General features: G+C 50.2%; 1 protein-coding gene across 2 annotated transcripts in view; it reads left to right on the plus strand.

Annotated features, from left to right (window-relative positions):
- The first annotated feature begins 4,036 nt into the window (after positions 1–4,036).
- The window catches only part of RAI2 (retinoic acid induced 2), a 60,326-nt gene continuing 50,178 nt past the window's right edge, over positions 4,037–14,184 (plus strand). Inside the window, exon 1 of one of the 2 annotated variants that reach the window (XM_073798766.1) lies at positions 4,037–4,236. The gene's annotated coding sequence lies outside the window, so the exon portion shown is untranslated. Of the gene's footprint in view, positions 4,237–4,429; positions 4,832–14,184 lie in introns of those variants that run through there. The other variant, XM_033849782.2, reaches the window with a different exon arrangement.

Consider the following 14,184-nt stretch of genomic DNA (forward strand, 5'->3'; position numbering starts at 1 on the left):
ACTTAATCATCCAGTAAATATTCTTGACCACAGAAAAATTTTTAAAGAGTTTCAATTTTAAATACATTATTCAACTTCAGTAAAATATAGGCCCCTTAAGAATTTCTTTTAAGCAGTGGACCCTTTCCCCCAGTCACATTCATACCTATGAGCGTTAACTGACATCAACAACTTCATGGCTTCCAGGAACTCTTACAGAAATCCTCAACAGTGTTCATGCAGATCAGATCAAATCACGTTGGCATGGCCCAGGGTGATGGGCTCAGTCAACAACTCAAGTCACATGTGTCTTCTGCGGCGCTCGTCAACACCCACTGCTTCGACCAACACCCAGAGCCCAGTAACTCCCTAATCTAGGTCTGCAGCTTAGATTTTGAACTCCAAAATCTAGGCAAATGCCTGTTGGGCTTCTCTATGTGGCTACCCAACAAGTACTTCCAACTCAAGATGTCCTAACCAGAGCTCCCTGGAGCGCACACTGACCGTGCTCCAGCCCCCTCCCTGGGATGCTACCATTTTAACGTGCTTCACAGACGTCCAGCTGCCAGTATCTTCTCCCTGTACCCGAGAAGGACTCGCTGCCTACGCTGGGTAGCAGGTCAAAAGTGCCAGGAACTCAGCACCCCCTGGGCCCTTAACCAGCTTCCTCACCTCTTGATGGGACAATTCTGAAGTGAGTGTTTTTCATCGTGTCCAAGAGTTTGCCTGTGGGATTAAGCTGCAGCTGCCCATGGTAGAAATTGGCCTTGATAACATCCCCGCTATTGGCTGCCGCCCCTCTCTCTCCCTTCTCTACTCCCCTACCAGCGTTTCCTTCACTTTCACATTCAGGATCCGCTTCTGGGGGACCCTACAGCATTCATCATCTCCAGCCCCAAATCTGCCTCTCTTCCTAAGGACCTCTGTCTCAGTGATCACACCCTCACCCACTCTGTCACCCAATTCAGAAAGTCAGGCGTGAGTTACTCCAACTCCTGTTTCCTCCGGCACTAAGCCCCGTTGATTCTGTATCCCGAGCATCGCTTGACTCAAGTTCCGATCCTTCATCTCTGCTGGCACTGCTTTGACTCAAACTCCGATCATTGCTACAGTCTCTGTCACCTGGTCTCCCTGCTGCCAGTCTCACCCCCCTCCATTCAGCCCTTTACACTCAACACCAGAGTGATCATTCCTCAACCCACATCTTTCCTGGTCACTCCCTTGCTTAAAGTCCTTCAATGGCTCCCCACTGACTACAAGAAAAAGCTCCTTTACAGGACAGACCAGGGACCTCAACTGACCCCTAGCTTCCTCCACCCCTCTTTGCTGCTGTTCCTCACAGCCCCTGCTCCAGCCTCACAGAGTATTTGCAGCCTCCAGAACGTGCTTTGCATCCGAGCTTTGGTGCCTGCTGTTCACTTGTAATGACTTTTTCTTACTTTGAAAAACTCCCATTCATCTCTCACTGCTCTGCTCTTGTCACCATCTCTATGCCATCTTTTCTGACTGCCCTGCTCCATGCCACTCCCACACAGTGATGGGCCCACTCCTTCGGGGTTCGCCTAGCCCGTTTTACAACTCCTCATGTACATATAGTGTCGCACTGTATTGTTAATAGCTTATTTACTGGCCTGTGAGCTCCTTGAGCTCAGCAACGTATGTTGACCATCTCTCTCACCGCAGTCCTTAGCTCAGTGACTGGCATAGAGCAGATGCTTCATAGATGTCTATTGGACACGTGAATGAATCACTCGTCTGGCGAGTATGTGAAAACTAGATTATTAATAGATGCTGTATTAGAGAAGCAGGATATAGATCAAGAATCAGATCTGAAATGGGAACTTTCCTGAGTCCTTATTTAAAATCACCAAATATTTGAACTATAGATCTCAAAAATCACCCTGATCAACCCTGAAAGATTTTTTTGCTTCTTTCCTGCTGTTTGGGCATGTCCTTTCCTCCCTCCATTTTCTGTATGAATGCAGTTCTTCCATATTAATGTCCTATTTCTGTCCCCAAACATCTCCTCCCCGCAATCCAGACCCTCCTTTATGGACTCCTCTTTTCCCCTTCTCTCTGCAAGGGCAGCCACAGTGAAAATACAGAGGGGTGCCACTGCACATTTCTCTGGAAATGGGGGCCGTGATGCCTGTTTATTATGCATTAATCTGAATCAATATAGTCCTTCCTGAAAACACAAGCACCTCAAAGGGCAGCAAATATGAATCACAACTGCCAGTGAGGATCAAACATTAACCCAGGGCTGTGATGAGGCCAACAAAAGAAATAGGCTAGTAATTGCCTTCCAGGATATCAGTCCCTACCTTATACACACATACCCCCTCAACACACACAAAACCTTTATGGATCTTTCAGCCATGAACTTGCCCGATTATAATTGCCCGGCTGTGTCTTTAGTTGTATTCAGGCTCGGTCCTGGCAACCGAGACCTCACGCACCTGACCCAAAGACTCAGTTCTGAGATCTATAGAGGAAGTCTTTGGTTTCTGAAATGGTTGAAGACGAATTCACAGACAAATATTTCCACAGGTATCATTAATGACTTGGAGCTGACTTAAAACTCCCAGAGGCTGACTGAAACAAGTAGGAACTGGTACTTTTTGTTGATATTCATTTCTATCAGTTCTTAAGCTTGCATTGTGTGTCTTTCTGCCCTTAAGTCGATTGGGTACTCCTTAGTTGAACTCTTTTTTTTTTCAAAAGAGGAAATTCAGTATCAAGGAATGGTACCACCAGGGCTCACTTCTCCCTTAGGACCAGTAGGCACGGTGCCTGAGGCCCAAAATACTTTTCAGGGCCTCAGGGAAATGTTTTCATTTCTTTTAAAATCAGAAGAAAATGTGATCTTTGAGGTCGAAGAAGTTGTTTTAATATATGATATTAATTCATTCGTCTTCACACCAATGCAGTCGTAAAATGTAGTTTTTACTATTTTTTCTATGGAGGAAAGAGTCCACAAAGGCAAAGGGCCCACGAAAGGTATAACGTGGTCCTGGTTTCTACCACACTATGCTTGCAACACGACAGGGTTAGAGTAGAACCTTTCAAACACAAGTTCAGGTGCCCATACTAATCATGAACTTGCCAGACTGCTCTCTATGTACTGTACCCTCTGGCCACCCCAAATTCTACAAGAGGGAAGTCATAGCCACTACTCATGTGAGTGTTGAAACTCAAGGAGGTTTGAACACGCAAAGGACAGCTAGATTCAGACTGCTCTCAGCTCTGATTCAAGTAATTTCTTCTCTGCCCTTCTCTCTCAAATGTCTGCATCCTGTTTTGATTACCAGAAAAAAAATCTTTTCACCTTTCGGGATTAATTAAACCAGTGGAGTTGCTTCCTTTGCCCTCTTAAAACATTTATAGGATTTAGGTTTTTTACTTTGTTTTAAAATGATCAATACTGCTACTGACACCTATGATTTATTTACTGGTTAGCGACCACATAGTCATCATCTCTGTAACGCCAGTTCTTAGCCCAGTGTCTGGCAAACACTGGGTGCTTAATAAATGTTAACATTAACAGATGAATCACCTTAAAGGCAAGTATGCGGAAATGAGATTATGTCTGTAGGCTAATTTTGTCTTTAATAATCTCACCCCTTGTGAGAAGGATCTCCGACCTGTATCACAATTGGCATTTTAGGAGGTGGTCGCTGGGCCCTCACCACCTCTCCGGCCTCCATCCACCAGCCACTTCCTCCCTCCTGGGCTATGTTCTCTCTCCTCTGCATCCTGGGGTCTGAAATGGTCCCCAGCCCGCCGGGAGGCAGCAGGGTCCCCGCTCCGCCGGCTCTCCCCGGCGTCGGCCCCGCCCCCCGCGCCCCGGCACCCCTTCCACCCGCCACCCCGCGCCTCCGACAGCCACGCCCTCCCCGTGGGCGAGATCACCTGTCCCTCCTCCGCCGCCGCCTCCTCGGGTACCCTTTCGCCCCCCTCCTGCTCCCCCTCCTCCGCCACCTCCCCCAAGCCCTCCCCTTCCCCGCCTCCTCCCACCCCTCGGTGTATATAGTAAAGGCCGGGCGCCGCACGCAGACACACTCGTCTGGACACAGGCGCACACACGCTCACGCACGACCGGCAGCAGCGGCGGCGACAGCAGCTCGGTGACAGCGGCGACGGCAGCTCCCACCGCTGCGCACCCCCTTCAGGCGGCCGGCGGCGAGGCCAGACCGGAGAGTTCCCGCACCCGCGACCACCCCTTGGCTTCCTGGAGGCGGCGGCCGCGATTGCAAGGTAGCGGCCGCGACGCCCCCGTGCGGGCCGGGGTACCCCCCCCCCGTGCCCTCCCCGCGCGGACCTGCCACCGGGACGCAGGGGGCGCGCCGGGCTGGGCGCGCCTGGCGGGGCCCGGCGCCCGGGGAGGGGCCTGCTCCCGGAGGCAGGACGGCGCCCGGAGGCCGGGGCCAGCGGGGAGGGCCGGGCGGGGGCGGGGACGCGAGCCGAGGCCGCCACCCGCGCGGCGTCCCCGGGCCCCGCTCCTGCTCCCGGCGCCGCGCACTGGCTGGCGGGGCTGGGGCCGGCCGGGGAGGCGGCGCCGGGCGGCGGGGCGGGGGCCCCGAAGTGGGTTTCGGGCCGCCACCGGCGCTGGCACCGGGCGCAGAGGGCGGCGCGCGGCGGACTCCGCGCCCGGGCATCGCAGCCGGGCCGCCTTCGGCTCTGCCGCTCTGCCCTGGCCCGGAAAACCCGGCGCCTTCCAGGCCCTTCGAAAGATGGATTCTGTTGACGTATCTGGCGGCCCTGGCGAGCAGGGTGGAAAGTTGGGTTTTGCCAGATCTCACTGGGCTCGTCTTTGTGACGCTCGGCCAGCCCCGCATCCTTCCGGAGCTGGGTGAGTGTGCGTCGGCGCCCCGCGAGCCTTCGTGCCCCCCAATGCCCAGACCCGGGGTGGCCGCACCAGCTCGGGCTTTCTGCCATGTTAGGCACCGAGCAGCCTTCTCGCTGCATTTTTGCGTGCGTTTCAGCGGTGCCTTTTGCTGCGGAGGGAGTTCTTGCCTTCCTCCGCGTTGGCTTTTTCGGGGTTGGGGTTATGCTCTGTGTGTTTGCTTGTTTGCCGTTTAAAGCCCGACTATTGTTCAGGATAAGCTCCGCCTGGGTGGGGAAATGGCATCCCACCACAGTTGCCGGCGAGGGGGTAGAAATGTTGCCAAACAGCTGCTGCTTTGTTTTTCCCTGTCAGAAGTCCCTGGAGTGGGTTTGGGGCACGACGGATGGATGCAGAGAGGGATGGGGCACGGAAGAAGAAGGTGGCTGTGGAGGAGCGAATTGTCACCCACCCCAAGGCACGCAGTCAGCTTCCCTCTCTGCCTGCCAAACTTTTATGAATATTCCTTTTGTGATGGGGGAAGCTTAATGAATTCAGCCCAGTTTTCCAGGGAAAAGCAACCCGGCTTTAACAATGGTTTGAGAACTTAATCAATGAGAAAGGCAGGGGGAGGAGGAGGAGACGCTGACACCGTATCGGGGATGTGGCTGCTTCTTACAGAGTCAGGTAGGGGAGAGGTGGGCAGGGCAGGGCGCAGCGCCTGCGTGGCCGCGTTGCCGGAACTGTCAGCAGCTTTTACCTGTGCCCGCTGGAGCCACCCACCGTCGTTAGCCACCTCACGGTCTACCCAGAACTCGGCGACGGGGCTTGAGGGGCCGCTCGCGGCAGTGCGGGGGCGGCCCCCCTCATCTGGCGTTTTTAAGGATGTGTAAATATTTTGCTGAGGATAAGTGACATCAACAGAATGATATTCCGCAGAGCCCGGGTGTGCAGCGATGATAAATAGATACGGCCAAACAAAGTTTTGATAACCGCGGATTCTCAGGCTGGCTCTGTTTCATTTGGGTCTTTGTTTTTGTTGGTTTAGCATTATCTCTCATCCTCTAGTGCGAGCCCTTTATTTAGCTGATTCTTGGAAGCTGCTCTTTAGAACAGAGAGAAAAGCAGCCAGCAGGGAGAAAACAATTCTTAGCCTTGCGTGCATCGGGCAAGGTTTTGTGTGCTTTTCCCAAGGAATCTCCCACCGTTTTCTAGACGTCTCTCTTCCTCCTTTTGCGTCATCAGAATCGTTTGTTGATTGACCAAGAGACTTTTGATAACTTTGAAAATGTGTTGTGATATGCCTTTGTTCCAGTAGAGGGGTGGCAGCATGGGAGGAGGGCAGTGGGGCGCCTAGTGAATGGGAGCTGCTCACCCGAGCAGCATCATGTCCCTACCCACTGTTTTGTCCTCGGTGTTTTCTTCTCAAAGGGGAACACAGGGAGCTGTGCTACTTTCTGAAGGCGGGGTGGCTGGAAGGCTATAAGCCCGGTAGCATCCCGATTTCTCTGCCCCTTGGAAGCCCAGAGAAGCCACCTACCCCCCACCCCACACACAATATCCTGTGAATGGGCGCTTCCGCCTCATTCTGACAGATGCCCACTAGAGACGTCGACAAGGTGGCCAGGCACCACGAGCCAAGTCAGACTGGATCTTGGGGTACTGGCTGCTTTGGCACCAGCCCATGGTACCATTCGGCCCGCCAGAGAGGTCCTTTATCATGCAAAGAAGCCCCAGACCTCCACAGGTGAGTTTTGGCCCAGGAAAATCTGCCCGTCTCAGGAACAAATGAGAAAACAGCTTTCCAGGTGATGCCAATTGCCAATATGAGAACTCGGTTGATGGGCATTCTGGTCAAGAACTGTAAAATAAATGAATAAATGTCTTGTAGCCAGAAAACAGAGCCACCAAGACAGGACCCCTGAAATGGAAAAAAATAAGAAAAGAAAGAAAGAAAAAGGCTGGAAGGTGTGTGACGAGGTGTTGCTGGAAGCGCTATAGCACCAGAAGACCAATATAGCCCTAGCTATAATGACCTGAAAACTAGATAGGACTGGTCTTCCCAGAACCATCTGACCCAGAGTGGAGGTATTCTGTGTGTGCAGACATCCACACACAGTGTGCTCTGAATGTACAGGAAGAAAATAGCAAGTGTCTATTCTCTGGCTCCTCCTGTAACCTTAGATTCAGGGAAGGAGGGTAGTGGAGGGAAATAAGTCAAGAAGGAAATTAACATTTGTTGTTGCCCTCTGTCTGCCAGACACTTTACATGTGGGAAACCATGATGTAACAGAGGCATTATTTTACAGATAAGGAATCTGAGGCTCAGAGAAATTTCCAGTTGAGTGTCTGATTCCAGACTTCGGTGGTTATGACTTAAAGGGGCAACATGTTCCTCTACCCTTCCCCCAAGTCTCTTATTTATTTCTCCCGGAGACCGGAGTCCTCAGCCCCTACCAAATATAGTACCTAACTGGGGGAGGGGGGCACCAGTGAGGCAGCCCAGCCACCCAGGGTACATGCTTATGTGCCAAGTAGATAGACCCCAAATAGCCCTTAACTATTTCAGATGCAAAGACTGTGCCTTTTCGTCTTGGAATTCCCAACACCCAACCGTTGCTTAATGAATGAGCGTTGAGTGACTAAATGATGGAACTGATGGAGTGAATGGTGGTGGGAGGGAGCTGTAAGTTATTATCAAGGGAGACCAGCAGGGAGAAATCCAGAGATTTGTGTTTGGTTGGGGTCTCGGAGCGCCTGGTGTCATGCTGCAGTTCTAGCCCTGGGTAGTTCCAAGCCGACGAGCCCATGTGAGATGAGCGTTAGCGTTCCCACCTTATACACGAGGAAACTGAGGATGAGACAGATTAAGTAATTAGCCCGAGGTCTATGGTGGGCCCAGAGGGTAGGTAAGGTATTTCTGACTCTTAACCGTCTCAAATAAATAAACTCTAAATAAAGATAAGGTGGGTTCTTGCTCCGCAACTGCACCATCAAAGCAAGTCTTTTAGCCCCCTTCCAACCAGATGGTGGCCTTTAACCCCCTAGAAATTCTGGGGCCACTGGGAGAGCCAGGATTTGAATCCACATATGAGGTGTTTCTGACTCTGCTGCCTCCATGATCAGAATGTGAGGGGGACCTCAGAGAATGAGGCTCTTGAGGAAGGGGAAAGATGGCTAATTGCGCTCTCCCGTGCACAAAAGCCTGCGTGGGACCCTGAATTAAGCTTGATTTGGGGATCAGGGTGACATCCTTGCTGCAGAGTTGGCAGCGCTTGTCTCTGGAGAATGCCTCTGATTGCCGCTTCTCCCTCCCACCTGACCGTCTGCCCGGATGCCCATCATCTCATTTTTACCAGACTCAAGGCGTCTCCTTTGTGGCTCGCGATTTCTGATGAGCCTTTCAAGGCTGCCGCTCTGCTGTGTTCTGACGGCAGCTGCTGAGGAGGTGATTTGGGCGGCCACGTTAGTACTTCTGGATTTCGCACATGACCCTCCTTCTCTCTCCAGCCAAGAACACTCATAGGAACACACATGCACGCGCAGACGCAGGCGCACGTAATTGGATCATGTTTCTGTATCTGCTTCACCAAATTAGATTGCAAACCCAGAATTGTTATTGAAAGAACATACGTGACTTTGGTGATCTTCTGTCCCAGCCCCTGCCTTAAAGAGATCCGAAGAGCTAAGATACAGGCTGCTCAAGCAGCAGATGCCTTAAGTAATGATTGTACTCGCCGGCCTTGGGCAGCCCGCAGCCCCGCACCATGTCGGCATGGGCCCTGGGCCTTTCGTAAGAGCCCATTTTAATCTCCGCTTAGAGGTAGGGCTGGGCTCCTAGAACATCCCAATCCTTGCAGTTCCCATTTCTGCTGTAATTCTTATCGCCCATCCTGCTCTCACACGTCACTGTTCTTTCCACAGCTTTTTTGGTCTTTCAGCCCAGCACTGTCTAATAGAACTTTCTATGATGACGGAAATATACTATACCTGCACCATCCCGTATAGTGGCCACTAGTCTCATGTGGCTTTTCAGCAGGTGGAAAGGTGGCTAGTCCAAAGCAGGGTATGCTATGACGATAACATACGCACAGGATTTCCAAGACTTAGTACAAAGAAGGAATGCAAAATAGCTCATTAATAATTTGTATATTGATGACATGTTAAAATGATAATATTTTGAATATATTTGTTAAATAAGCTAGCGTTAAAATTAATGTCACCTGTTCCTTTTAATCTTTTTAACGGGCCCACTAGAAAGTTTAAAATTGCATACGTATTTCTATTAGGCAGCTCTGCTCTACCAGCCTGTGCCTTCAGCCTCATAGCACCTCCAGAAGTTTTGGGGGGCATAAACGCCCTCCATCCCCGTGGCAGGTGGGAGGCATGGGACTGACTCAAGAGCCACAACAGTCTGGCATCAGGCGACTTTGATTATCAGTAGCTAAGGTGCCATTTTGCGTGTTTGCTCAGTCACCTTCCGTGAGGAACGTGGGCTCCTGAAACTGAATGGAGATGAGAGAGCAAGACAGGGGTGGGGTGGGCAGGGCTGGCCGTCCTTTCCTCCAGCCCAGGCCAGTGTCCTTGCCCCCTGGAGAGCTGTCTCCCTCCTGAGCGACTGATTTCCTTGACACCTGCTCTAATAATATCCTTCCCGGGGATGTGTGTTTGGAGAACAGTGTCCCCAGTAGGCAGCCTTGTGCTGAGCGTGGGTTATTTGGGTCTGGGGCCAGTCTTAAAGATGAGAAAGGAAAAGAGGGGGACGCACATAGTCATTTCCTGACAGCTTGATGAAAACAAGAGCAAGGGAATAAATGCAGTTTCTGCGAGAGAGACAGGATGAACACCAGGAAGGCCAGTTTTACACACATGTGGTACCACCGATGAGGAGCCCTGAGCAAGGGGCAGCTCAGGAGGGCGGGGGAAGGCTCACAGCAGGCACTGCGGTCTTCCTGGGCCCTACCCTGGGCCCTGGGCATGGCCCGAGGAAACAGAAAGAGCTGGAATAATGAACTTGGGGCTTCGGTGATTTATAGGTCAGGCGCCTGTGGCTCTGGCTCCTGAGGGGGCTGCCCCCACAGGGGACCCTTGGCTGACCTCCTGGAGCTCCTCGGAAGGAGCTGGTTTTGTTTCCCATGGCAGAAGCAGACTGTTTACTGGAGCACAGGAAGAATCCGACATTCTGGCGAAAAATAATTCATTAACAGCCAGGGTATTACCAGTTCCCTGGAAAAGCTCCTCCAGCTGCACTGTAGCAACTGTTCTTTCTCAGCAGCGGAATTGGGCCTCACTGGCAGCCAAGGCTGGGTATGCTTTGGCGTTTTTGTCATTGCTGTTATTTTTGCCTTTGTGTGTTTGCCTACTTTGGCCTTATAATTCACGGAAAGGAACGGTGGCCTGGAAGGGTCGAAATGCTATAGCTGTCAGCCATTCTTCCCTCCACGGTTTTAGCCTGGAAGCTCTAGGCCAACTCTAGGAACACGCTTTTTTTCCTGCCCGAAGCCCATCCTCATGCTGGGGACACCACACAGCCACACAGAATGTTCTAGAACTAAAGGAATTTTAGAGAATCTCAGCACCTGCTCTTAAGACTTTATGGAAACAATTGACTGAAGGACTCCCACACCCACCTCACACACACACGCGCGTGCACACACACACACGCGCACACGCACACACACACACACACAGTGGGGCCACAAAGTGTGTGATTCATCATCCCAGTTTTGAGGGTATTTGGAAAGCCGTGCAGGCATAACCAACAGAATGGGCTGCATGTTTTGTTCACTAAAGAATGATTGAATCTATAGTAAATAAAATAGAATGATTCAGAAAGCTTTTTATGCTCTGGAAAAATCTGCTTAAAAAAAAGGGGGGCTTTGTCTGCTTGTTTGCTTTTTAATGCCTCATGCTCAGAAATGTGTACCCAGCTAGCAAGAAATGGGAAAGAATGGCATTTCCTTGGTTTAGTTCTTTAAAACACTAATTGCAGGTTAAGTAAGATGCAGTGTATTGATTTTGGTTTTGTATGGAATGTAACTAGATAATCATTTTATTTTATGAGATATTAATTTCCATCCATTTAGACTGATGAAATATGCATTTAAAATGCACCCTGCCTAGCTCCACCATCATCACAGTATTTCTTTAATGTTCCCAGATTCAGATTGAGAACCTGTTTCATTTATTTGGAAAGGAGTAAATATGTCCTTAGTAAACATATATGTAAGCCAACCTTAGATTTCAAGGAAAATGGGATTTTCCTCCTTTGATGACTGCCAAAGATACAAATATCGAAGGCCAAGCGTATTTGCCTTTATCTAGAGCATGGTTTCTCCACCTTGGCCCTGTTGACATTTTAGGCCAGGTCACTCTGCTGCGGGGCTGCCGTGTGCCCTGTAGGCTGTTTAGCAGTATCCCTGGCCTCCACCCACCAGATGCCAGAAGTGTTGCCCCCCTCCCCACCCCAGTTGTGGCAGCCAAAAATGTCTCCAGATCTTGCCAGATGTCCCCTCTGGGGCAAAATGGACCCTGGTTGAGAACCACTGGTCTAGACCAAGATTTAATAGGTAATTTGTGGCTTTTGGAAATTTTCAGTTTGAAATAATAAAAGACACAATTTCCCCCTCTGAATTACATGTACAATTCATGGGGGTGATTAATTAACAGTTGGAAGTGGGTCATGTGCCTGATTTAATTTTAAAGAGGGTGGAAGGGTCTATGAGATTGTATAAGAGATTATACAGAGATTTTTTTTTTTTTTTGCGGTACGTGGGCCTCTCACTGCTGTGGCCTCTCCCGTTGCGGAGCACAGGCTCCGGATGCGCAGGCTCAGCGGCCACGGCTCACGGGCCCAGCCGCTCCGCGGCATGTGGGATCTTCCCGGACCGGGGCATGAACCCGCGTCCCCTGCATCGGCAGGCGGACTCTCAACCACTGCGTCACCGGGGAAGCCCCAGAGATTTCTTTTTAAGTCAGGTGATCAAATAAGTCATAGGTAATTGGGGGGCACATTGTAACAACTAACAGCTTCTCTGTTTCTTCATGAAGAGAACAGGTTTATTTCTCCCCAATTTCTTTTTCATACGCACCTGATTCCAGGCATGCCTTCAAAGCCACCAGGCATCTTCCTCTACCCCACCCCCTCCCCCCACTGTCATTTCTCCTGTAGCATCTTAAGCCTGAGCCAATTAATTTAGCCCTTTAGTGTACTTGGGAGAGCTCTGCTCATAACACTGTAATAGACTCATTTCAGATCGTAGCAGCGCTTTACCCACCACTCATTTGTGTGTTTTCCAGCACTGTTGAGAGAGAAAGTCAATGGTGAGGAGATGGAGAATTTTTCAAAATTATTGGACGTTCAAATTCAGGTGGGCCTCACCACCCCTTCCGGTTTTCCCCCCTCTTACACACATTTATTTCCCTGCAGCAGTTCTGCTTGGGAAAGAGAACGGCAGCAGGGCTCCTTCAGCCAGCTCGGTCCTGGTAATGCCTGCAGTCAACAGTAACAGATGGAATGCTGCCGCTGGTTGAGCCCTCGGCCATCTTCTTACTGGTGGTCCCTGGAAAGGCTAGAAGGGGGGTGGTCACGCCTTCACGGGGAAGGTGTCATGGGGTTGAACCATTCCCTGCCCATCCGTGGAAATGGGATGGGCGTTTGGGGGACAGAGAGAGAACAGAGAGGTGGATTGCTCGTTCCACAGGACAGTGTCCCAGGACCAAGGCTGCCCTGACAGTCGTTGGAGGGGGATGGGTGTTGGCGGGTGCTCAAGGGTATGGCCAGGTGCTCAGTGCAGACATCACTGGGGGCCACTTCATTTTGCAGCCATCCAAGGCAGGCCGACCTTTTCTAAAGAGTGTCCGAAGGAGTTCCAAGTGTCGATTGTAGAGGGATTCCTTTGCAGGCGTAGCCAGTGAGGAAAGATGGAAAGGTGTGCATGGAGGGGTTGGCCAAGCCAGCAGTTAGACCCTCAGTGGTGAGTTCTAGCCTCCCTCGAAGAGTAGTTTGACTCTTCCTTGTCAGCGTGAAGGAAGAGGCAATGCGCTGGCAGACATCCACCGAGTGCTGGGTCCAGGCAGATAAATAATTGATATGCAGCACGTGACTCTTGGTCATTCTGAATTGCCCAGCCCTTGCAGGGTAGGATTTGGGTGATGGCTGCAACAGTGGGAGAGGAAGCAGGATCATAAATCTGGGCTTTGGAGGCCAGTTTTGTGGTGCAGAGCCCACTGGGGCCACCACTGTGTGCTGCAGAAGCCAACAGACAGGTCCGAGTGGTATGTTGTTCCTCAAAATAATGGCAATGGAAATGGCTGTGAAAAACATTTAGACCCTTGTCATAAAAATGCAAACAGTCTTCCTGCTATAGGGAAAAGCTAAATAAACTCTATTGCAGCTGTATTAAGTAGAAACAGATTTGAAAATCGGGTGTTTTTTTTTTTCCTGAGACACTTATTTATAGCAGGTTGGGCAAAGGCTGCCACTATCTTTCGCGACTCCGGAAGAGTGTTTTCCAGATGGTCCTTGCTGTTTTTCTCTTTATTAAGCTTAGCTGAACACAGCCTCTCTTGGAAAGGTTCAGAGAAACTGGTGTTATTTTTTTCAGATTACAGTGGCCGTTGATTGGCCAACAAATCAATGGATGGGGATGGATTGAGCCTGTGCCGATGAATTTCCTTTTGCATTTAAAAATAAGAAAAATGTCAAGGAAAGCTCAAAATAGAGGCGCTATTTCCACTGTGTACATTGAAGCTTTGAAAACCATTCAGGACTGCATTTTCTATTAATTTACATTTGCATTTTTTCTCAAATAATGCCCTCCTCTTTGCTAAAACTCTGCAGTGTTACCGTTTCCTTTCCAACATCTAAACAATGTCCAGATACATTTCAGATTGAGCAATTAGCTCTGGCTGCAATTTCCTTTTGTGAAAAAAAGAAATCACTAACCCGCTAGACTAAATATGAAATTATTGAATGTGAAAATATCAATATTTGTTCTAGGATCCTTTGTGGCTTACTTGCATTTTAAGAAGGCTAGAAGAGGCTGATTCTGCCTGGCCTTTCCATGTCAGACACACCCGCGCCAGAAACCTTAAGCCTTGTTTCTGCTCTTAGGAGCTGGGCAGTTGGGTTTGGGGTCATCAAGCCTGATTCTTACAGCCCAAACTGCACAGGGAACCGTTTTGGAAAGTCACATAAACCCGTGATCCCTACAGACCGGGCTTGAGGACTACCACGCCATGTGGGACAAAATTTCTACCCATGCACAGTTAAATGGAAGAAGAGTGAAAATGTACTCAGTCTCTTTTTTAAAGCTAAACCTTTTCCATTTTACAGAGCTTCCCTTTATTCTAAAATGGCCTTTCCCACTTTTCTTAGT

Source organism: Tursiops truncatus, chromosome X, assembly GCF_011762595.2.
Source record: "Tursiops truncatus isolate mTurTru1 chromosome X, mTurTru1.mat.Y, whole genome shotgun sequence".
NCBI classification, from domain to species: Eukaryota; Metazoa; Chordata; class Mammalia; order Artiodactyla; family Delphinidae; genus Tursiops; species Tursiops truncatus.